Below are 23,734 nucleotides of genomic sequence, written 5' to 3'. Positions count from 1 at the left end.
TTTCAGTTTTCTGCTAGTAAACAGAGACTGAAATTAAATTATAGGTATCCCTCGCAACTGAAGCTCCATTTTAGTTGAGACCTCTTCTAAGATAGTAACCAAATATAGCAAATTGCAGCACTATAGTTAAAACACAACAATCAAAACCCTAAAGAAAAATAACGTAAATAAATGTCCTAAGTGATTATTGATAGTTCATCTGTGTTGCCATAACTAATCCATGACAGGAGTTCTTCAAATACAGAAAATAGAAGAAGTGGCAACTCACCAGAAATAAATGCTGTCTCAACCAAGAACACAGCACACACGCTTTTAGAGGCTAATCTATGAGAGTCCTCTCAATTCAATAGTTGCTTGTATCCATTTCTGCTTGATGTGTCACACTAAGGTACCACATATCAGCCACACCCCTTTACAGTTAGAAACACGCCCCTAGGGACACATTTAACCCCTGCCTCTCCAATAAAGTTAACCCCTTCCCTGCCAGTGTAATTCTTAGAGTAACAGTGCATATGTATAGCACTGATTACTGTAGTAATGTCACTGGTAACCCCAAAAGTGTCAAAAATGTCAGTCAAGGGTCCAATCTGTCCGCCGCAATGTGGCAGTCCCGAAAAAAAAAAAATCGCAGATCGCCGCCATTACTCGTTAAAAAAAAAAACACCAAAAATGACAGAAAGCTTTCCCTTCGTTGGTAAACGCAATAACTTTTGTGCAAACCAATCAAAATACGCTTATTGCCATTTTTTTTTACAAAACATATGTAGCAGAAAACAAATTGGCTAAAAATGTTAAAAAATTTTGACTTTTACTTTTTTTTTTTTTGGGGAATTTCATATAAAAAAAATGTGAAAAATATTGTTATTTTTTCAAAATTGTCTCTATTTTTTTGTTTATAGCGCAAAAGGTAAAAATCGCACAGGTGATCAAATACCACCAAAAGAAAGCTCTGTTTGTGGAAAAAAAAGGACGTCAAATTCATTTGGGTACAGCGTCGCACGACCGCGCAATTGTCCGTTAAAGTCACGCAGTGCCGAATTGCAAAATAGGGCCTGGTCAAGAAGGGGGTAAAATCTTCCGGGGCTTAAGTGGTTAAAGTGATCTATTTTTTCTGCACATCAAATATGTTGTTATTAATTTCATCCTCAGCGTATTATATAATTTTTTATAATTTTTGTAATGATATTTTCATGTGGGTACATATACATATATTTTTTATACTTCAAATTTTATTTTTCTAGGGGACATAAAATTATACGCAATTTACTGTTTGTTTTTTATATGTATCCTATCCAGGCTCCACTATTTTTTCCACACATATGTAATCTCAATAAGATTTTTTACATATATGGATTGATCCCTGCCATAGATTGTTTCATTCTCATTTTATCCGGTCAATATCGTAAATAGTTTATGCTGCATGCTCCTTTTGTGAGATCCATTTCTGGCGTGCAAGCTTTCGACCCTTCTTACTTACAGTTACTAGCCAATTGTTGCTGATCTACAACAAAATGGAGGCCGTTACTTCTTAGTAATGGGCTTCTTAAAGATGGCGCTAGACCGTAAATGAGCTAAGAGAAGTTTCCGGGAATAGGCTACATATATATGGCCGCTAAAATGGGACACTAGATGCCCCTGAGGATGCACATTGGTGGGAAACTCGTAAGGCTGAGCTGTGTACGTGATGTCATGCTGCAACATCATTCTCCGAGGTAGCAGCTGTGACGGTATTCACCATCACTGGAATTTAAAGACAGATAAGTAATGGTTTGGATTGCTTCATATTTGCCAGCAATATCTCCATATAGAAATATTAAGATTTATTCCCATTTGCCATGAAATCTGTAATTCCTAAATGCTGTGTATATTACATATATTTCAATGTCAGCAAGGTTTTCCTTTTTTTGTGTATTGGGAATGTGGATTGCCCTGTCTCATTGTTAGTGCTAATGACCTCCCATTGTTCTGTGCCTGGCTATTGTGTACATTGGTTGCCCCCTGGGGGCTTCTGTCTCATTGCACATGGCAGTCCTTCTGATCAAGCCATCTGACCAATCCCTGCTTACTCATTTTCAAGTCCTCATTTGCATGGCTAAGGAGGACCTGAAGGAGACCACAGGTACTTTACAATTGACCAATAGGAAAGCGGTTTTCGGGGGCGGGATGCTCCAAATTCTGTATATAAGTCTTGTTCAATAAAGTTGTTTTGAGTTCCTTCACCCTCATCTAGAGTCCTGTCTCTTATTGGGGGAATCTGCTGCAAGGGATTGCTATGGTCCTCCATACTCCCTTGGATAATCACTGAGCTCTTGTAAGAGCTTGGGTAAGAGCTTGTTTGTGCTGCTCTCTCTGGGGAAAGAGAGGTTCACCCACAGGAACCTGGAGCCTTGTCGTAGGTCCAGGGTGGGTAGGAGATGCCAAGACCCTAACCAAGCTGCGGCGGTTTGTGGAGTCTGAAGTGCTTACGGTGTCTGGTGGAGTGCTTGGAGCCCTCGGGAAGCACTAGGAGCATCTGTCAATGAAGGTACCCGCTCAGGGGTGCCCTGTTCCGTTACAGCAGCGTTTTGATGTAAGTTTACGAGCAGTGTTGTTTTTTTACATATATGGTGGATTCCTATTGATTTTATTGATTGCTCTGTTGCTGCAGTCTGTCTCTTTAATAAATACTACAGTATATGGTTTTTACTATCTATGTTGTCAGGTGGTATTGTTTTGGATGGGAAGCGAATTCCAGGAGTGTAGATTTGATGCCGGTGTTCCGTGAGAATTACCTACCCGTGAGAAAAACCTACCCCCGTCACTTCCGGTTCACGGCAGTGTGTGTAACGCGAGCAGTTACATTAAAACAGCTATGCTGCACTATGAGTCATCTCCGCTCCTGTCCCGGTCACTTCCCTGCTCTCGGCTACTAAATATAAAAGCGGCGGCGGGTGTATAAAAAGATAAATCACGGAGCCGCCAGCCGCTTTTATATTTACTAGCCAAGATCAGGGAAGTGACCGGGACAGGAGCGGAGATGACTCATAGTGCAGCACAGCTATTTTATGTCACCGCCGCGTCGGTAGGTTTTTTTAACGGACACGAGATCGTTTCAGACTACTGCGCATGCGCACTAGTCTGATCTCACGGGGTAGGTAATTCTCACGTTACACCGGCTTCCATTTATCCTATTATGTTTGTCAGCTGCATATTCTTTGTCAGCACAATACTTGCGATGAGTAGGCATTGCATATGTGTGGACGTTCCTTGAGCACAAGTGTACTCTGAAGGTCACCTTTGTCACTGGTGTTTTTCTCTATTATTAAAAACTCTCTATTCAAAAAGGACTACACTATATGATTTTTCATTATTTTATGGAAATCTATGTGGTGAGTGATTGTGACACATAGATGAAAATTGGATACAACCAATTATTGAATTGAGAGGATGTCACTGTGTCTCATTGGTTGAGACAGCATTTACTACTTGTGAGTTGCCACTTCTTCTATTTTCTGTGTAAGAAGAAGTTCTGTCATGGATTTATTATGGCGACACAGAAGAAATGTCAATAATCATTTGGGACATTTCTTCACCTTATTTTTCTTTGAAGTTTTGATTGTTGTTTTTAAACTATAGCGGTGCAATTTTCTATATTTGGTTACTGTGTAAGTGTGTATACTTCCTTTATTGCAAGTAGCTTACACCATATTACAATTTTTGCTGTAGCATTGATTATATATATATGTGTTTTTTTTTTTATTTATTATTTTTTTATATTAATTATTTCATTTAATCTTCAAAGACAGGCCATACCCATACATTATGAAGCCGTCAGAATACAATGATCACTGCCAGCAGCTATAGCCATCAGCAGCGATCAAACAAAAATCCAGAAAAGCTGGTTGTACTGAAGTCGATCGATAGATTAACCTTAATACAACCAGGGTGCCCATAGATGGATCGAAATTCAGCCAGTTCATGCTGAACCAACTGAATTTCGATTCCACCTATGGCCGGCTTAAGTCTTTCACTTCTCTGAAGGGACATAAAGGATACGCCTTCGTATTACAACCCATAAAAAGCTGGCTATAAAGTAGGTAAACCACCCATTTATACGTTTTTTTGATGAAAGTGTTGGCAGCGCAAACGTCAGTAATCTGTAAAAAGCCAAGAATCAGTTTGCTCAGTTCCTATACAGTTCACCTCAAAGAGACTTTCTCTTTGTCAAATATGCTACATATGGTTTTTCCATTATTAACCCCTTCCCATCCCCTCTCAGGGGCCCTTTTACTAGGTCCTTATCACAGGGGGCTCAATGGACTTTTGATCACGTGGTCACTGTGATTGGAGCTCTCTGTGGCAGCTCGGTCATTATGCTGGGAGTGTGCAGTGAGCTAACTATCAGCACAGAAACTTCAAAAATCATGTATGCATATGTGCAGCTAGCATGATTAGAAAACACTGTCTAAAGCAAGTAGGAAAATGTTTCTTTAATTTTTTATATTTTACTATAGAAAACTTATCGATTTTGTTTTCATGGACAAAACATGCTCAACCTGTGCATTAGACTTTAGAGAGGCACTTATCCAGAACAGGCCTAACCCCTGTTTTTTTAGTTTAGGATACAGTAGGAAAGGTTTAGAACCTCAGTCCCATTTTATTGCCATTTGTGTCCCTATTAGGTATATTCGCTCTATTTGTCCTGGTGACCATCGTCTCCAGAACTAAAAGTGATCGGAAATCCAAAATTTTACAGATGTACCAAGAACAAGAGGTAAATCCCTCAATCAGGACATCTGTTTTGAGGACAACTGTCGAGGGTCGGAATTCCCCTCTCTTTGGAGAAATTTTCTCTCATTTTCTATTGAGTCTTTGTGTCCGTGAGTGAGGAGAAATCCCTCCAAAGTGACACACACAGCAAACAAATGAACTGATGGGGCTTTTACCTATTCCATGGGTGTTCAAGCTGTGGCCCTCCAGTTTTTGCGAAACTACAATTCCCATCATGCCTCTGCCTTTGGGAGTCATGCTTGTGAAGCACCCTCCTATATAGGTGCTAGAAGAGAGAATACAGTTTTTGGATTTTTTCTGCCTACCAGAGAGATTGCCAGGTAAATTTATATTGCTCTCTGCCTACCAGAGAGCAGGATCTGTTGGTAACGTCTGCTCATGGTGCTAAGGTGCAGCTCAGTTTGTCCAAAGAGATTTACACTGGTTTAATAAGGAGGCATATTGGACAGTGGGAGGAAGCCTAACAAATAAGTGCACAGGCATTTAGTATAGCCCTGGTGATTGGCAGAGGAATGTGTCTTGATGCATGCTGAGATACTGTATAAAATGCCATGGGCACATGTGCTCTGGGTCTTTCAGCTAGAGAGCGGTGTCCCCAGAGGGAGGGAGTGGCTGCCCCTCCTCTGTAGAATCTGCCATGAGGCCTCAGGTGGTCGACCTGAGGGCCGGAGAGTCAGAGAGGAGCCGAACCCAGATGTTCTGCAGAGCTGACTGGAAGAGAGACACTGGAGAGGATCTGATTCTGCCTACAGTAAGTACAGATCTGTGTCGTGGGGCCTGTCCTGTGAGGGCCACCCCTTCTTTTGGAAGAGTCGACAGATAGGTTTCAGTCAAGGGGATGCTAGAGAGTGTCTTGAAGACAATGTAGTTGAATCAAGTCTGCTGCTATAGAGAGCAAGAGGACTTCAATTCTTCCATACAAGTGTCAGTATGGTTAATGGAGTGTGTCTGCTTCCACAAATAATCTGGTGAGGCCAAGTGAGAGTTGTCCTTATCTACTGTGAATAGTTCAAGTTGGAGTATCCCACTATTCCCTTTTCCCAACCAAGTTCCACAGTAAATATAAACACAACCCCCTGGACTGTTTATTGAGTAACAAGCCATTGGGAATGAGGATGAATGTGTGAATTGTACCCTAGTGACTGTCTGCAGGTAATCAGAGGAGGCCAAGGAAGTTGTTACACAGCAAGTCCTACGGGGACAGTGCTACACTTATAACTGTCAGCCTTGCAATACCTCATGGGACTTGCAGTTCCGCAACAGGAGGGCCACAGCTTGAGCATCCATGACCTACTTCATTGAAAACTAAAAGAAATGGTTTGTTTTAACATGCACTTTCACTGATGTGCTCCAGGGAAGTAAAAAAAGTGACATCACTTCCCGGGACTTTCCAGCTGTTTTCAGCTGTTTCCTGCACACAGCATTTGACGCTGGAGACCAGACAGAGCGGCTTCAGAAAAAGTATAATAGTGATTTTTGCTTTACAGGATTAGATAAATTCATTTTAAAATTTGGTTGCAAGTTGATTTAGAGTTTGTTCGTTTTTGGCTGAACTTTTTCTTTACTTTAACTCTAATATGATAACTTGTAAAATCTTTTAAAGCCTTGTCTACCGACAACTTTGAGTACCAAAGTTTGCCACCATTTTATGACCAATGCGCAATTTTAAGGCTTGACATGTTGGGTATCTATGTAGTCGTTGCAACTGGGTAAAATATCATGTTTGTGCATGAAAATTAACTTTATTGTATTTTTTACTAAAATTTGTGTTTGATAAACATGTGCGATAATATCATCGGACATAAAAATTGCAACTACCACCATTTGTTCTTTGCTTTTAGAAACACCATACTGTTGTTGGAGCTTAGAAGAGAAGCGCGGGAATAAAACAAAAAAACAATTATACTCACCTAGGTGAATACAGCATCTGTCCCCCGCTGTCTCTACACCAAGACCTAAACGATCAAAGACCGCTGACCTCTCAGTTCTTGTTTTTCAGTGAGCAGAAAGCCAGTGACTGTCAGTCACCGGCTCTGTGCTCTGCCCCTCCAGCGCTCACTGGAGCACCAGGCTGTGGAGAGGGTGTGAGCAGGCTGCTCAGGCTCTCAGCCGTGTGATACAGGAATCATCAATCATATTGACCAACAATGCAGATCCATGTCAATCATGATAAACAATAGCGGATGCCTGTCGAAAGAAAATAATCCTGCTGACAGACAAACACGTGTACCAATAGATACATGAACTTTTTGCCAAGACACAATCAAATACCCCACGCATGCACAGGCATGATGTGGGTTTCTGCACAAATTTTCAGTACAAAATACACTAAAGTTAATTTTATTGTTACAAACATAATATTTTAGCCAGTTTTTGAGGTTGCAACGAGTACATAGATACCCAACAGGTCATGCCTTAAAATTGCACACACTCATAAAGTGCTCATGCGTCCCTTTGTAGAACTGCTTCCTGAAATGTGCTACAAGGATACACTAGGAGGTAGCAGGGGGTTCCTACATCATTTTCACCTAGACAAGGAAGAAAGAAGTATTGGGCTGCAGCACAAAAAAAGTAATAAACCTTATACATTTATGCAAATGTTCTCCAATTGTGGAAGAGGGAGGGGTAGGAAATGCAAGTAAAAAAGTAATTTTAATGGGTGAAGGTGAGTACAATACAGACAGCAGTACAACCTTATATTCGGAGTGTAGAGTTCAAGACAACTTCTCCACCTTACAAATAACATATCCTACAACCTCCTCCTGGCTAAGATTTATCCTCACTCTGAAAGAATATCCAATCATGTGCCAGGATATAATAAAGAATAGGATTTTTTCTTGCACAAGATTGATAATTGAAGTCGGCACATCTTCATCGAATTCACTAAGCTAAGTGACCATTCCCTTGCAAAGTGAAAATTCACTTTGCAGAGAGCCTGATCTGTTACTGCTATTTGGGGTGCTACGGGGGGATGGGGAAAATGTTGCTGGTATTTCTTCCTTGCCCCAAAATGAAATAAGAGTCCATGATAGCAGCCAGGCAATTAGCATTTTCAGAGGAACGGAAAGATATACTTTTGGATAGAGTAGGCATTGGTTAAAGGAATTTTTATCTCACATTCTCATATTGGGGAGATTTCCATTAATTCCCTCTCCTCCAAAGTGAGGGAATACCAAGTTGCCACAACGCAATGCCTTTTACAAAAAAAAAAATCCAATTTAAAATTAATATTAAAAGAAGGATCATTTTAATAAAATTAAATCTAAAAATGCCCTGTGTAGCAATTGTATATGCAAATTGTTTTATTTGGTATTTTTCTGTTTTTGTACGAATGTGGAATTAAAGTTAAAATAGACAATATGAAGACACAGAATATTAAAGTTGTTATGGAGATGGAACGAGGAAGCCATGCTAATCATTACTATAGATCACTCTATTTTCAGAAGTATTGGAATCTATTAAAATGTCAAGAAGAAATGTAATAAGCAGATAAATACATTCTCATTAATACAAAATTGCACCTCCAAACACTAGGGTATGGTCCTCCTCAAATCACAATCATACTGTCAGAGAAAGATCCTATAGCATTTTAATATGTCAGATGCAAGGTGTCACATGGACAGCACTAGGTCTTCAACTTTTTATTCTTGATGGATTGATCTAATCCTCTAACAATATCTACCAGAAATGTCAATGAACACTCCTATGGGAATATAAAGGCGATGAGAGGAGGACTGCCACAGGGCCTCAAAACACTAGACACTGGATTGGATCAATTTGAGAATATATTATTTAAAGCTTTCCAGGCCCCTGCCCTGTAATTCACTATAACCCTTAGACTTCTGGAAGAGACTGTCCAGGCAAAAATCCCTGCTTCATGCAGCACTATAGTTTCGTTATTTTTATTGCCAAAGATTTTTTAGTCATATCAGGGGCATAACTACAGATCATGGGACCATAGCAAGAGTCTGGTGGTGGTGGTGGTGGTGGTGTGACTTTTCTAAGTGGCAGTTGCCAGTAATGTGTGTGTAAATCAAGGACAGGTAGCAGGAAAGTTGTCGGCGTGGTTATATACTACTAGGGACCAGTGCCATTGTTATAGGCTTTTGGGGAAGGATGGGGGGTGGAGAGGCAGCGGTACAGTGAATTAACTTCTAACATTAATTTTCCACCTAACCACTCTGTCCACAGTAGCTTACCAATTTTTCCCCAGTATCTCAGATCTCAGGGCCTTTGGGCCCAATTACACTTGTCCATTTCAGTGCATTGCAATAGGGCACACAATAACGCTGCAGTGGACATTGGGTGTGTTTGCGGGTTGGGATGCCGTTCATTTTTATTTTTTTACGTTTTACCTCAATAGACATTCAAAATAAATACATTGCAGCTCACTACAACACACAGTAATGTATTACAATGCATTGTGGTGTGCTATGTCATAAAAAATACACGTTTCTTGTCTTGGATTTGTCTTGCAGTTGCTTTTAACTCCTTCAGCCGGCAGCCACCGTACAGTGTAGTTGGATTTTGTATATGGACTATACACTGGACTTATTTACAGTCTTTTATCAAATCCATTACATTCCCCATATATAATATATTTTATCATCTAATTATTTTCGTCCCTCCTCTCAGTGCACCACTACTTTTTGTTTTCGTCATAAAAAAATACTTCATGTGGTTTTTGTCCACCCACATAATTAACTTTTTTTAGAACTTTATTTAAATGTCACAAATTACATTTCATTAAGATCTATTCCGCACAAGTGGGCTGCAATGGTGTGGTTTACGTCACGACCTGCTGCACTGAAAAAGAAAAAAGCACTACATGGAGTATTTTTATTTTCAGCATATGCCACCGCAATGCAGTTGTGTGAATGGACTCTATTGCAAACATAGCAAATTGTCTTGTGCTTGCATTGGGCAGCTTTGCCCAATGCAAATGCAGTGAAAAAGTCCTAATAATATATAATAATGCTCCTGAAAACAATTACTCTATATCCCTAATAAACTTTTTTTTTTTAACTTTGCCTTTTTTGCAGAACGACAAACCTCAGCTGTCTTATCAGTTTTTAGCTGGGGATAAACTCTGAGATTTTTTATAGCTTGTGGAAGATTGCATTATGTATACAAGATTAAAACAGAAGTAAACTTTATCTAACCACCACAAACTGGAAACACTATTTAATTCATTTTATTATTCAAAACGAATTTAACAATCCATCCTTGTCTCCATGCTTTATTTAGCTGAAAAATTACTTTGAAAAACACCCCCTAGTATTTGTAGCCATCTTGAGTAAGGGCAGATGATTTATGGAGCATTTACTTCCTGGAATCCATTTCCCTTAGATCAGGCATGCAAGCAGGGGATGTGCTTAACTGAGAAAGCCCCTCCTCCCATCCTCCAGATGAAAGAAAAAAAAATTAAAATTTCAGTGTTAGCAAGGATGAAGCCCTGAGGGCACAGCTAGTGACAGCAATCCCGAAGAATCCTGTGTGTCTGACACCAGCTTTTCTTGACGGGAAAGGTCACAGGGAGGTTTAAGGTCAGCATCAACAGCAAGTGTCCACCCCTTAATAACATACACTATATTACCAAAAATATTGGGAAGCCTGCCTTCACACACACACATGAACTTTAATGGCATACCAGTCTTAGTCCATAGGGTTCAATAATAAGTTGGCCCACCCTTTGAAGCTGCAACAGCTTCAACTCTTCTGGTAAGGCTGTCACAAGGTTTAGGAGTGTGTCTATGGGAATTTTTGACCATTCTTCCAGAAGCGCATTTGTGAGGTCATGCACAGATGTTGAAAAGAAAGCCTGGCTTGCAGTCTCCGCTCTAATTCATCCCAAAGGTGTTCTATCAAGTTGAGGTCAGGACTCTGTGCAGACCAGTCAAGTTTGGGGTTCCTCCACCCCAAACTCACTCATCCATGTCTTTATGGACCTTGCTTTGTACACTGGTGTCGAGTCATGTTGGAACAAGAAGAGGCCATCCCCAAACTGTTCCTACAAAGTTGGGAGCAAGAAATTGTCCAAAATGTCTTGGTATGTTGATGCCTTAAGAGTTCCCTTCACTGGAACCAAGGGGCCAAGCTCAACCCCTTAAAAACAACCCCACACCATGATTTGGACATATGCACAAAGCAAGGTCCATAAAGACCTGGATGAGCGAGTTTGGTGGGAAGGAACTTGACTGGCCTGCACAGAGCCCTGACCTCAACCCAACAGAACACCTTTGGGATGAAATAAAGTGTAGACTGCGAGCCAGGCCTTCTCTCCAACAACAGTGCCAGACCTCACAAATGCGCTTCTGGAAAAATGGTTAAACATTCCCATTGAAACACTCCTAAACCTTGTGGACAGCCGTCCCAGAAGAGTTGAAGCTGTTATAGCTGCAAAGGGTGGGCCAACTCAATATTGAACCCTACAGACTAAGACTGGGATGGCAATAAAGTTCATGTGCGTGTAAAGGCAAGCATCCCAATACTTTTGGTAATATAGTGTAGTACAGGATTGGAGTTGTCTTCACATTCACATTGATGTTCTATGTTTACTTTGCCTCAACAGCCTCCACAACGAGGGCCTCTTCCACCTCCAGGCAACATAGCAACCAAATGGGTTGTATCAGCTTTACTTACATCATTGAGCCATACAGTGTCTCAGCCATCTGGACTTCATTTCATCTACTCATCTACTACATCTAATAGCTACACCTTTTATTGCCATAGCAGGGAATGTTTGCATGTCTGTAGGCTGCCCTTGCCTGGCTGAAATATCCTCCTCCAAGCTTTTTAGGTTAAAGTCAATTGGGCTGGATAGACTAGTCGACCACCATCTTCTGCCAGCTGTGAGCTATCGGCAGACTGCTATTTGAGGCTTTTCAGGGCTATTAGTGGATGGAAAGGTTAGAAAATCCTAGTCTGATTACTCTTGTTTTTCATTTGATAAGACAGTTATGGAGGTATAGTATTTGTAGCATGCTGCCCTAAAGGCCTAAACATGAAGAGCCCAAAGCAACCTGTGCAGACACAGATTGTGCCTCCATGTTCAACCACCTTCTGGTATCCATGGGTGACATTTAAGAGACTCTGTTACGTAAGTAACACCTGCACCACTGAATTCCACTCTGTTACTGAGAAATCACCCATGAAGTCTATTGGGAATCTGACATTTCAGGAGTGTTGATGCCCCATGTCACCCACAGCTCTCACTGGTTTATCCTACTCAAGTCCTTGTCATTACTGTGTCCTTCAGCTAAAGGAACCAGTAAGAGGCATGGTGGGCCCAGGACATCAACTTTTCCCAAAGTGATGATTTCCCAGCAGACTTTAAGTGATGATTTTTACTGAAAATATCAGTGTGGGTGGGTGACAGGAGAGGTAAGTATTCGGTCTCTTCTTTACAAATACCTGCTTTGCTCTAATGTTCTACTCATGTGGCACGGTACTATTTAAAGACCATCATTTCTTTTTGAATGCAAAGAGAATCTTTTGGAGGCAAAGAGAATCCATAAGCTTCAGATCTTAGGAGTGAGGACAGGTAAGTAAGAGGGGGATTCTGGAGGTTATTGGAGAGAAGCATGCAAAGAATAACTGTACTACAGTTATCTTTTTGGAAAAAAAAAGTGATGAGTAAGAGATTGTGGCTAAAATTTCTGACTACTGTCTAAAAATGCTAATAACCTGGCTGTTATAATCAGGGCCACGCAGTACAGCCAGCCCTCTGTACTGGGCACAGTTCCCATCAGTATAAAAAGGGGGCCCGGGCACCTGCTGGAGCAGGAAGTCCAGCTATACTGACTTATTGCAGACTCAGATCCTCTTCTGCCTCACCCTGCAGCGCTGACAGTTTCTCTTCCTCTTTCCCCCTCCAGCTGCATTGCTTGGGGAATTGGTTTCAGCACATGCGCCCCTTCCATCTGCTGTCCTGGCCCCCCTGTGTGCCCTTTTCCCCTGCAGCACTGCTGGCTTCCCTCTTCTACTGATGGCAGCTGCTGTGGGCACACAGAGGGATGTTTCAGCATAAAGAGTTGAGGAAGGGGCCGGAAAATACATAATTTACTGGTCCTTTCCTTTCCTGAATGAACACAGTGAGCGATATGTACCAATCACTCAGTTCCATTTATCACTGAAGCATAGTAAACTGTCAACTATGCTTTAGTTTGTGAATGGGCAGGAAGCTTCTGAGTCTTTCCTATTCATTCATTTGTGCAGCTGAGGCTACAGAGAAAGGGACTGATAAATCTATGTCCTCAGTCACTTTCTGCCAGGGGAAGGGGCCCTGTCAGGTAGGCTGTATGGGGCCCCGTGATTTCTAACAGCAGCCCAGGTCATGGTCACCCCCACCCCTGAAATACTTTGAGTCAATGACCTGTATGCATAAAAGGATTTTTACTGTTTTTTTTTTAGTCCACTTTCCTTATCTAAACACTTCCTTTAGATTTACCTTCAACTATGTAGTGTAAGGGTCTGCCTGATTGGATACAATTGGAAAGTGTTTAGGTTTGACCTCACATCATATGGTTTTGGTAAATCTAATCTTCTTTCAGAAGGAGTCAGCAATGCTAACCACTAGGGATTATCGGCAAAGCTGATATATAGAGGGCCGATTTGCGCTTTTCCCGATATATTGGAATCGGCCCCTGAGGTTACCGATATTGCCGATATTTCAGGAAAGTGCATGTACTGGAGTGATGCCTGCAGCTAGACCCGGGCAACCAGCCTGCACGGCCACCGAAGACCCGATCAACACCGCATTCGGCTCTGAACGGGTCTCCATGCAAAAACCTGGAAGAGATGTCATGACTGACTGACATCACTTCCGGGTACTGTCTGACGCCAGATTTTAAAAAATGATAGCATTCAAAACAGCCAAACTTGTGGTTTTGAATGCTTTTAAGTGCAGAGGAGGGGTTTGGGGTCTTTTAGACCCCCAGTTCCCTCTTCAAAAGTACCTGTCAAAAAAAATAAATGAATACATTTTTTTTAAATGTACAAAAATATCGGCCAATACCAATATGCATTGGCCAAAATATCGGTATCGGCAAGGAAAAACCGATATAGGTTGATAACTAGTAGGCACCATATTTTTATTTCTGATAAGTTTAGTTTACCACTCTATTGTATGCAGTACAATCGCTTTGTGCGTTTTCAGAGCATGTCATCTATTATTGAAAATTCAGGGAACTCATGTTCAGGTTGCCCATAGATATCTGACAAGTCAAATGTTTGCATGGGTCAACCACTCTCAGACACTACTGTCACCTGGCTGTTGCACAGACAGGACAGCTCAGCCAAGTGTCATGATTTTTCTCCAGAGAGGAGGAGGAAAGAGATGAGCAACACAGCAGACACTGCCACAGCCGCTTATCTCAAGGAACACAATAGCAATTGAGACAGGTTTTCCAACCTGCCCAATCAACTGTCCTCCCTGGGATCCGTCATGTGGTGCTTGGCGAGCCACAACAGGAAGATGTAATCTTACTTCATTTTATTTCTACCTGGCCTGGCTAGTAGGTTTAAGGCAGACATAGATGCAGACAGTCTGCCTACCACTGACATTAACTAGGGATGTTCGAATCAGGATCACCAGTTTATCACATCTGCAGTACATCTGCATAAAGATTTGGATGAGCTGCAGAGAATCACGCAATCAATTGTGAATTGCGTGATCGTATTCAGATTAAACAAATCTGCATAGATATGTTCAGAAAGATTAAAATTGTCACAATTTTCAGATTTACCTGGATTTCCTACTATCAATTACTTTAGCAGATATTAAAGTTTTAATGTAGGTTCACACTGAATGCGGCTTTGAAATCGTGCGACTTCACTTGAAATCGCACAACTTCAAAGCCACATGTTAGTGCGACTTCATGCACAGATGTCAATGCAACTCGCACCCGAAATCACCAAAAGTAGTGCAGGAACTACTTTTTAAAATCGGTGCGGCACCGCAAAGTCCGCGTTGCACCAATTTGAACAGTTCCATTACCGACAATAGGATGCGTCTTGTCATGCAATATGACCTGTCAAAGTGCATGACAAGTCGCACCAGTGTAAACGGGGGTTTAAAAGGAGAAGTTCCCTTTTTGGGAAAAAAAAAAAAATAAATGCACTTTTTTTGCAGGTTAAAAAAAAAGTGCATTTATTATTTTTTTTATTTTTTTGGAGCCTCTAAAGCATTGCACCAGTGATCAGCAGATCCCTGGTGCCATGCAGGTCTCCTGCAGATCTGCCATTGTATCTGCTTCCCCTTACAACCCGTATGGGCAAGCAGATACAATCTAACAGGAAGCATAAATTAAATACCATGGCGTTCCACAGCTCCGTGACAGTTCATTAAAAACTACAAGCTGACAACCGCAAAGGCTGCCGAACCTTGTAGTTGTCAAAGCACATAGCCCTGTCAATCAGTGTTGCGGCTGGGCGACGGCGGACCCCGGCTCGGCCACTTTTTTTTTTTTTTTTAATTGTGACAGCTAGTGGGGAGGGAGAAGAACCCTGCTGGCTGTCACAGCAGGGATCAAGGAGGTGCGGGGGCCGGTCCATTCATAACACGTTACACCAGAATATGGGTGGAACATGTTACGGATTGGCTCCCGCTGCTGTCAAAGTCAGTCAGCCAATCAGGAGAGAGGGGGTGGGGCTGGGTCACAGCTCCGTGTCTGACTGGATACACGGAGCTGCTTGCACTCAACAGGAGGGAGGGGCCAGGAGCACAGAAGAGGAACCTGAGAAAAGGAGGTTCTGGGCCACTCTGTGCAAAGCCAACTGCACAGAGCAGGTAAGTATAGCATGTTTGTTATTTAAAAAATAAAAAAAAACACGAGACTTTACAATCACTTTAAATTAAAATCTTGCCATTTTTTTAACTGTGGTTACTTTATTTTCCTTCTTAGCTCTATACTGCCTATTTTCTCAAGTCCTTTTCAGCTTGAGTTTCTGGGGCCTATTTACTAATGGTCACTAGACTGTGAACTTTGCAAATGCAGTTGCTCCAGAGTTTAGTAAATGAGGGGAAGCTCTGCTGACTTCTATCATCCAATCATGTGCAAGCAAAAATGTGATTGTGTATTCTTTGTAAAATGAAGCTTTACTTCATTTACTAAGCTCTGGAGCAACAGCACTTGCAAAGTGCACAGTTTATTTACCTTTAGCAAATAACACCTGTCTGTTCACACCAACTGCTGCACATAATTGTTCTGGACTATCTTCCTGATAGTGACAGCACTGAAGAATGCCTGCATAATTGCAAAGCCACTTGTAGTCTCCACCAAGGGTGCACCTGTAAATATAAAAAAAAAAAAAAAAAAAAAAAAAAAAAAAAAAAGAAGGGCACAACTGTCACCCCAAAACAGTAGGTGCCCAAAAAAAGTACCTACATGGGAGGAACACAAGGTACTCTTTCAAAGCTGATCTCCAGGTTTCATTTAACCGCTTTCCGACCGCCGCAAGTAAATATACTGCGGCGGTCAGCCCCTCACAGGCAGAGTGACGTATCGGTACGTCACTAGCCTGTGATGCTCTGGGGAGCGAGCGCGCTCCCGCGCGGTCACGGACCCCCCCCCCCCCCCCCCGCGCGTGTGACCTGCGGATCCGATGTCCGCCGGTCACTCTGCGATCGTCGGGGGAGAGGGAGAAAGGCAGGCAGGCTGTGTAAACAAGCCGCCCGTCATTCTCCCCTGTGTAGAAACACTGATCATACGGTTCTACTATGTAGGACCGTTGATCATTGTTCCTACAGCTCTAGCCACAGCCAATCACAGTTAGAATCATGCCCCTAGGGACACACACAGCCCCTCCCTCTCAAATAAAGTTAACCCCTTCACTGCCAGTGTAATTTTACAGTAACAGTGCATATATATGGCACTGATTACTGTAGAAATGTCACTGGTAACCCCAAAAGTGTCAAAAATGTCAGTCAAGTGTCCGATCTGTCCGCCCCAATGTCGCAGTACCGCAAAAAAAAAAGAAAAAAAAAAAATCGCAGATCGCCGCCTTTACGCGTTAAAAAAAAAACAACAAAAATGACAAAAATCTTTCCCTTTGTTAGTAAACGTGCGCAAACCAATCAAAATACGCTTTTTGCAATTTTTTTTACCAAACATAGGTAGCATAAAACATATTGGCCGAAAATGTTAAAAAAGTTTGATTTTTACTTTTTTTTTTGGGGGGGGGGGGGGAATTTCATATAAAAAAAATGTGAAAAATATTGTTATTTTTGCAAAATTGACGCTCTTTTTTTGTTTATAGCGCATGATCAAAAAAAATCGCACAGGTGATCAAATACCACCAAAAGAAAGCTCTGTTTGTGGGAAAAAAAGGACGTCAAATTCGTATAGGTACAGCATCGCACGACCGCGCAATTGTCCGTTAAAGTCACGCAGTGCCGAATCGCAAAATACCCCCTGGTCTTTTAGCAGCCAAATCCTCCGGGGCTTAAGTGGTTAACTTTAAATAGTTTGTTTGGACCTAGCCGGTCCAAACAATATATTTACTTCACTCACAGATGCAGCAGCTCGGCTACTGAAACTACACAGTGCTGTGTTCCAGCAGCGGGACTTGGTCCAAGCAATTTATTTGGGGGCCAGTTTGCAACATGATCTCACAGAAAAACACGTGTTCCCATGCAATGCGTTTTGACAGCCCATTCATTTGAATGGGCTGTCAAAACATACTAGACCCGAGCCCACCTTTTTTTTTAGCCTGTGAGAGCCTCTGGCTCTAATCACATGGTTAAGAAAAAAAAATCCCCATTGAACTCCATGCCTCCTAGATTAGGGGGCCTGACACATGGATAGGGGGGGGGCGGCGCCCCTGCGCCATATATACACCAGCAGCCACTGGAGAAGGGCTATTTCAGAAGTCTCCCTCAGTTTCTATTCTGGTATTTTATTTGCTGTCTTTTCTCAGCAAGAATCTTCTCTTTGTAGAAAATACCAGGAGACCTTTACCAGCCCATTATTTCGCTGATGTAGCATCCAGACTTGCACACTAAATCACATTCTCTGAGACTTTCCAAAGATTAATACATAAGGGGTCCATATAGTGAACTTGGTGTTGAGTTATTCACTTTTTAAGGTCGAGGTTTTTTTTCCTAAAGTTGCCTATGACCCTATCTATCGATCATCTATCTATCATCGATTTGCAATAGGGTATAGAATTTGGATAGTGACAGTTAATCTCTGTTACTTTCATTTTCAATCAGCTGAAAATATTAGTCAGGACTGTGCAGTCAAGTCATACTACCGTGTTATGTTGCATACCCTTAAATAAAGAATTAAAAAAAAAAAAAAAAAAAGAATAAAACTTACTGCACCAAACCAAAAGGTCCTGCAGTACTATGCAATTTGCAATCTGCCTTTCCGGTGCCATTAACATTATATTGGCAACAGGGGTGGACTGGCAACTCATGGGGCCTCTGGGCAGTAGGAGATTATGGGGCCCCCTGTGTCCCCGCTCACACACAAGCCACACCCACACAAAGCCCCACCTACATATTGTACTGCCTATATTAAAGGCGTCCATGACAACCAGTCTTCACATTTTGCAGCTCAGCTGCACAGAGGGGCCCGTCAGCAGGGGGGGAAAGAGAGGGGAGTGAGAGAGAAAAAAGGGGAGATAAGAGAAAGAAGGATTGAGAAAGATAGGGGAGAGGAGGAGGAGGGAGAGGAGGTGTGGGACAGAGAGGCAGGAAGAGAGGGGGGGTGAAAGATGGGTGGGGGTGAGAGAGAGAGGGAGGTGAGAGAGATAGTGAGGGGGTGAGACTTTCCTTCCCCCCTCCTCACTTTCTTCCCAGCTCCTTACCCCTCAGCTGCCTCCTGCACATCTTGTCCAGACACCTAGCTGGCTCTGCTATCCTCACTGGGGGCACAGACAACACAGCCTCAGACGTCATCTGAAGGAATGGAAGGGGGGGGGGGGGACATGACTGCGCTTAAAGGAACTATTCCCAGCATGTCCTGTGTGTGTGCCAGGACCAAGCCATGTACACTTCTGGGTGTCGCAAGGATGGTGGATTACTCAGTCAGTCTCAGTCACATCATCGGCTCCTCCTCTCCAGTCTCTTGCCTTATCTTGGGCTCTTGGTCAGCTTCCTGCATGGCTTCTCCTTTTCTACCTAGATTATTGCACTACTGGCATGCCTTCCCATGCCTATGAAAGGTACCAGGAGCTTCATATGGGGTCCCCTACTGACCCCAGGCCATCAGCAGTGCCCAAATGGTCAGTCCACCCCTGATTGGCACCCATATGCAGATCACAAGGGCAGCATGTTCACCTGCTGTGCAGGAGACATGCATGGAACGCGCCTTTTCCACACTGCCTTTTTGTGTGAACTGAAATATGGAGTTAAGCTGTAAAGAATATCTAAAGCAAATTTTCTTTTTCTTTTTTTAGCTTTTGGTATAGTAGAGAACATTTTTTTTATATAATGGAGCAAGTTACCTTTACCTCCTTTCCTGTAGACAAAATAGGAAGCTAGGAGTAATCTCTGCAAAGTAGAGAGAATCCATTCTCAGGCTTAGAAGTGTCCAGGTGTTCCCATTGAAAGCTTTTCCCCCTATTCTTGCTTTGGTGATAACTCAGAAATTTGCCTTTTCCCTCACTTTTAATTCCTGTAACAGTAGTTAAAAAAAACTGGCCATACATGGAGTAAATTTGGTTCCCGATGAGCTGGCTGGAATTCGCCCCCTGGGTGGCCCAGGCAGCACCCCCCCTGTGTGACATCCTTCAATCAAAAAAATCAAAAGAGCCAGGCAGAAAATTGCCAGCTAAACTACATCTAATCAAATGCAGGCTCCATTCGAATGTTTTGAGAATACAATAGCCACAGCAGGAGATTCCTCCATTTCAATTGTTTAGAGAATCTGTTAAATTTTTTTAAAATCTATAGTAACTGTGTATGGCCAGCGTGTGCCTATTGGAAAGTTTTCTATTCTTATTTCAGTGACTATTCTTATTTCAGTGAAAACCCAAAACATAATTTGGGCTTTTCCCTCAGTTCCGGTTCCTTTAACGGTGGTTTCTAATAGGAATGATCTTGGATGTCCTTGGAACTCATCTCTATCCAAACAATTAAGTTGCACTTTTTTTTTTAGTCCAAAAGGCCACAGTGTCATTCTCTGCCCCACAGCACATGCAAACAAAGGGACAGGATGCTGATGACATCAGTGCAATTATATAGGCAAATTCCCATATTTGCTGGATTTTTAGTTACTCACCATAAAATCCCTTTCTTGACGGACACAGCATCTCTTCATTCTTGAACATAGGGTTTATAGCGCCACCTACAGGAGAAGGACACTAGATCGAAAAAGAGCACAGCACCTCCTATGGGCTGTCCTAGCTAGTATAAACACACTCTCTGCTATAGGCAAGCCAGTTAGTTACAAAGCAACACACAATACCCTTTTAACAGTCAGAGTTGTATAAAGTACTCGAAACCCATACTTGAGTAAAAGTAGAAGTGCTCGGTCAAAAAGTGACTTGAGTAGAAGTAGAAGTGCTTGATCAAAAAGTGACTTGAGTAGAAGTACTAAAGTATTCAACATTTTTTGTACTTAAGTATTGCAAGTGTAGTTTTTTTAAAAATTTTGCTACTCAAGTACTGAAAGTAAAAGTACCAGTAGTTTTGAAAAAAAATTGCTACTCAAGTACTGAAAGTAAAAGTACAAGTACTGTTATGTGGTTATTAAAGAAAGAAGTCAAAAGTTTGAACATCATATTGTTTTTTATTATTTCAAATGCAGCTTTTATTTATACATACAGTAGCATTTATTTTCGTAGGCGCTGATAATACACATGTTTTGAGCTTCATGAAACCTGCCATCTACTGTTCTGGCAGTGGTAATTTTTATAATTGTAATGAGTAACTATGCAGCACAAAAAAAAAATATTGGAGTAGAAGTATTGAAATCATTGAAAAAATGTAGTGAAGTAAAAGTGGAAGTAGGATAAAAAAATTATACTCCAGGAAAGTACAGATACCGCCTTTCGGTACTTAAGTACAGTAGTGAAGTAATTCTACTTAGTTACTATACATCTCTGGCAGTCATTGACACACAACGCTTCTCGTCATTCTTGACAACTGGGACATCCCAAAGCAGTGCCTCAATGAGGGATGGGAAGCAAAAACCGGAGCCAATGAGCAAACCAGGCAACCTAATGTTAAAAGGGAAACAAAAAATATGGAACCACATGTCCCAGCAGGGAACTAGTTCTGCACTCCTGAAACAATTAAGCTGAAATAACTGGCTTGCCTATAGCAGATAGTGCAAACTTAAGTCACGCATTCATATGTAAACACTATTTACACCATACATGTAAGGTAGGTATCGCTGTGAATGTTAGACCAAGAGCATTCATTCTAGTGCTAGTGCTAGACCTTCTCAGTAACTAAGCAGGTAACCTGTAAAAAATGTTTAAAGCCTCACCTATGGAGATTTTTAAGTATCGCAATTGGTCGCCATTCCACCACAAGCGTGCGCAATTTTAGAGCATGACATGTTAGGTATCTATATACTCTGCGTAACATCATCTTTTATATTCAATCAAAAAGTTTGGTTTTATATATATATATATATATATATATATATATATATATATATATTGTGTTTTTTTGCATTCAAACTCATTAGCCACTTTAAGACCAAGTCTTTTCTGGAACTTTTCTTTGTTTACATTAGTATTTTTTCCTAGAAAATTACTTAGAACCCCTAGACACAGGGCCGCTGATAGGAGGGGGCCATCAGTCCTCCTGCAGGGGGTCCGGGCACACAGGGGGCCCCAACAGCACTGGGAATCGGTGCAGTCGGACAGGGGGACAATTACACAAGGAAGCCCTGTGCGGCTCTCTGTAGCAGTGGAAAGCCAATTTCTCTCCCTCCTGCCAGCTTTCAGCTGCTGCAGGGAGAGACACAGACACAGGACCCACCCTGTTCTGCCTGCTTCTGATCCCCCCTCCCCATGTGCCCCCCTTTCACTGTGCCACCCACCTCTCTTCCAGAGCACTGCAGGCTTCCCTGTGCTGTAAAAAATAACAAATTCTAAAAAAAAATAATAATAATAATAATTAAACATTGTAATAAATAATTTAAGAAAATTGGGAAATAAAATAATTTTAAACAGTTTAATAAAAAAAAGTTTTTTTTTCAATGTAAAAAAAACAATTAAAAAGGGCCAATTCACACAGGTTCTCTGTTATGTTTGTGTCCGCTAATAATGGATTTTAGTGAAAATATTGTCTTGATGTATTTAGGGGGGACCTGCCAGGGAGGTTGTACAGGGCCCCGTGATTTCTAACAGCAGCCCTGCCCAGACATTATATATTTCTTTTTTAGCAGAGACCCTAGAGAATAAAATGGACATCACCAGCTGCATCTAAAGTAAATATCTCCTAAACAGTGCACGTTTAGGAGATATTTACTGTACCTATAGGTAAGTCTTAAGCTGGATACACACTATACAACTTTTGTTGTCAGATTTCCTTTGGATTTACCTTTTCTATGTAGTGCAAGGGCCTGCCAGATTACATACAAATTAAAAGTGTTTAGGTTTGACCTCATATTATATGGTTTTGGTAAGTCTGAAGGAAAAAAATCTAAAGAAAATTGTATAGTGTGTATGGCCCTTTAGGCTCGGTTCACATATATGCAAATTGGATGCGTTTTAACCGCAACCGATTTGCATAACATATGAATCAGACTGGCTTTTAATGAAGCCGATTGACACATGTGCTGGACGGTCGTGGTGAAGTTTTAAATGGGATCCTGTGCAATGTTGGGTCTGGTTCAGGTGTGATTTCAGGTAAAAATTTGTACCTGAACTGGTGAACAGAACAGCACAGGACTGCCACATTGAAACCGCGGCCACCTATGTGTGAACCCAGCCCTTATTATAGGCTTACCTATAGATAAAAATCATACAAGAGAGTTTTACCCCCACTTTAAAGTGTATTTTTTTCCAAAAGACGTTGCGCAAATGCTGTGTGACATGAAAAATTGCAACAGACGCTATTTTATTCTCTAGGCAGTGTTTCGCAACTCCGGTCCTCAGGGCACACTAACATGCCAGATTTTAAGTATTACCTTGGGGAGATGCAGACTAGAATACTGCAATCACTGAGCAGCAAATGATATCACCTGTGATGTATTTCAGTTTTCTTGTAAACCTGGCCTGTAATGGGCCATACACACTATAAGATTTTCTGAAGACTTTTTCCTTTAGATTTACCAAAACCAAATAATATGACGTCAAACCTAAACACTTTCAATTTGTCTGCAATCTGGCAGGCCCTTGTACTACATAGAAAAGTTAAATCTGAAGGAAAAAGTCTTCAGAAAATCTTATGGTGTGTATGGCCCTTAAGCCTCGTACACACGATCAGATTATTAGACGATCTTTTGTCCGTTTTTGTTGCATGCTAGTCTCATGTGGAAAGTGAAGAGGTTACTTTCATACGAAAATTCCCGTACGACAGAGTTCATCTTCATAAGAGATGTCATGTGTTGAATTGTTTTGTATGTGTTCTTTCATTTCTGAGCATGCCTAGTCTTGCTCTTACGATTTTTTTTTGGATGAAAACTGTACTGATTACACGAAAATCAGACGTTGTGTGACGTACGATAAAAAAATTGTATAGCCTGCACATCCAGTTTTTGTCATCCGAACATTCGTAAGCGGCTGTCGAAAGCACTGTACTTAAGGCCCGTACACACGATAAGAAAATCTGAAGGGAAATTTCGTCCGACGACCGATCTGCCTATTTTTCGGATTGTTAGTATGGTGCTTTCGACAGCCGACTCAGACTTTTCGGCCAAAAAAATCCTGATGTGCAGGCTATGTAATTTTTATCGTCCGTCAACACAACTTCCGATTTTCGTTTCATTAGTACAGTTTGACGAAAAAAAATCTTATGAGCAAGACTAGGCATGCTCAGAGAGAAATAACACATACAAAG

Source organism: Pelophylax lessonae (genome assembly GCF_965119305.1).
Source record: "Pelophylax lessonae genome assembly, chromosome: 5".
Taxonomy (NCBI): Eukaryota; Metazoa; Chordata; class Amphibia; order Anura; family Ranidae; genus Pelophylax; species Pelophylax lessonae.
This window is presented reverse-complemented; position numbering follows the sequence as displayed.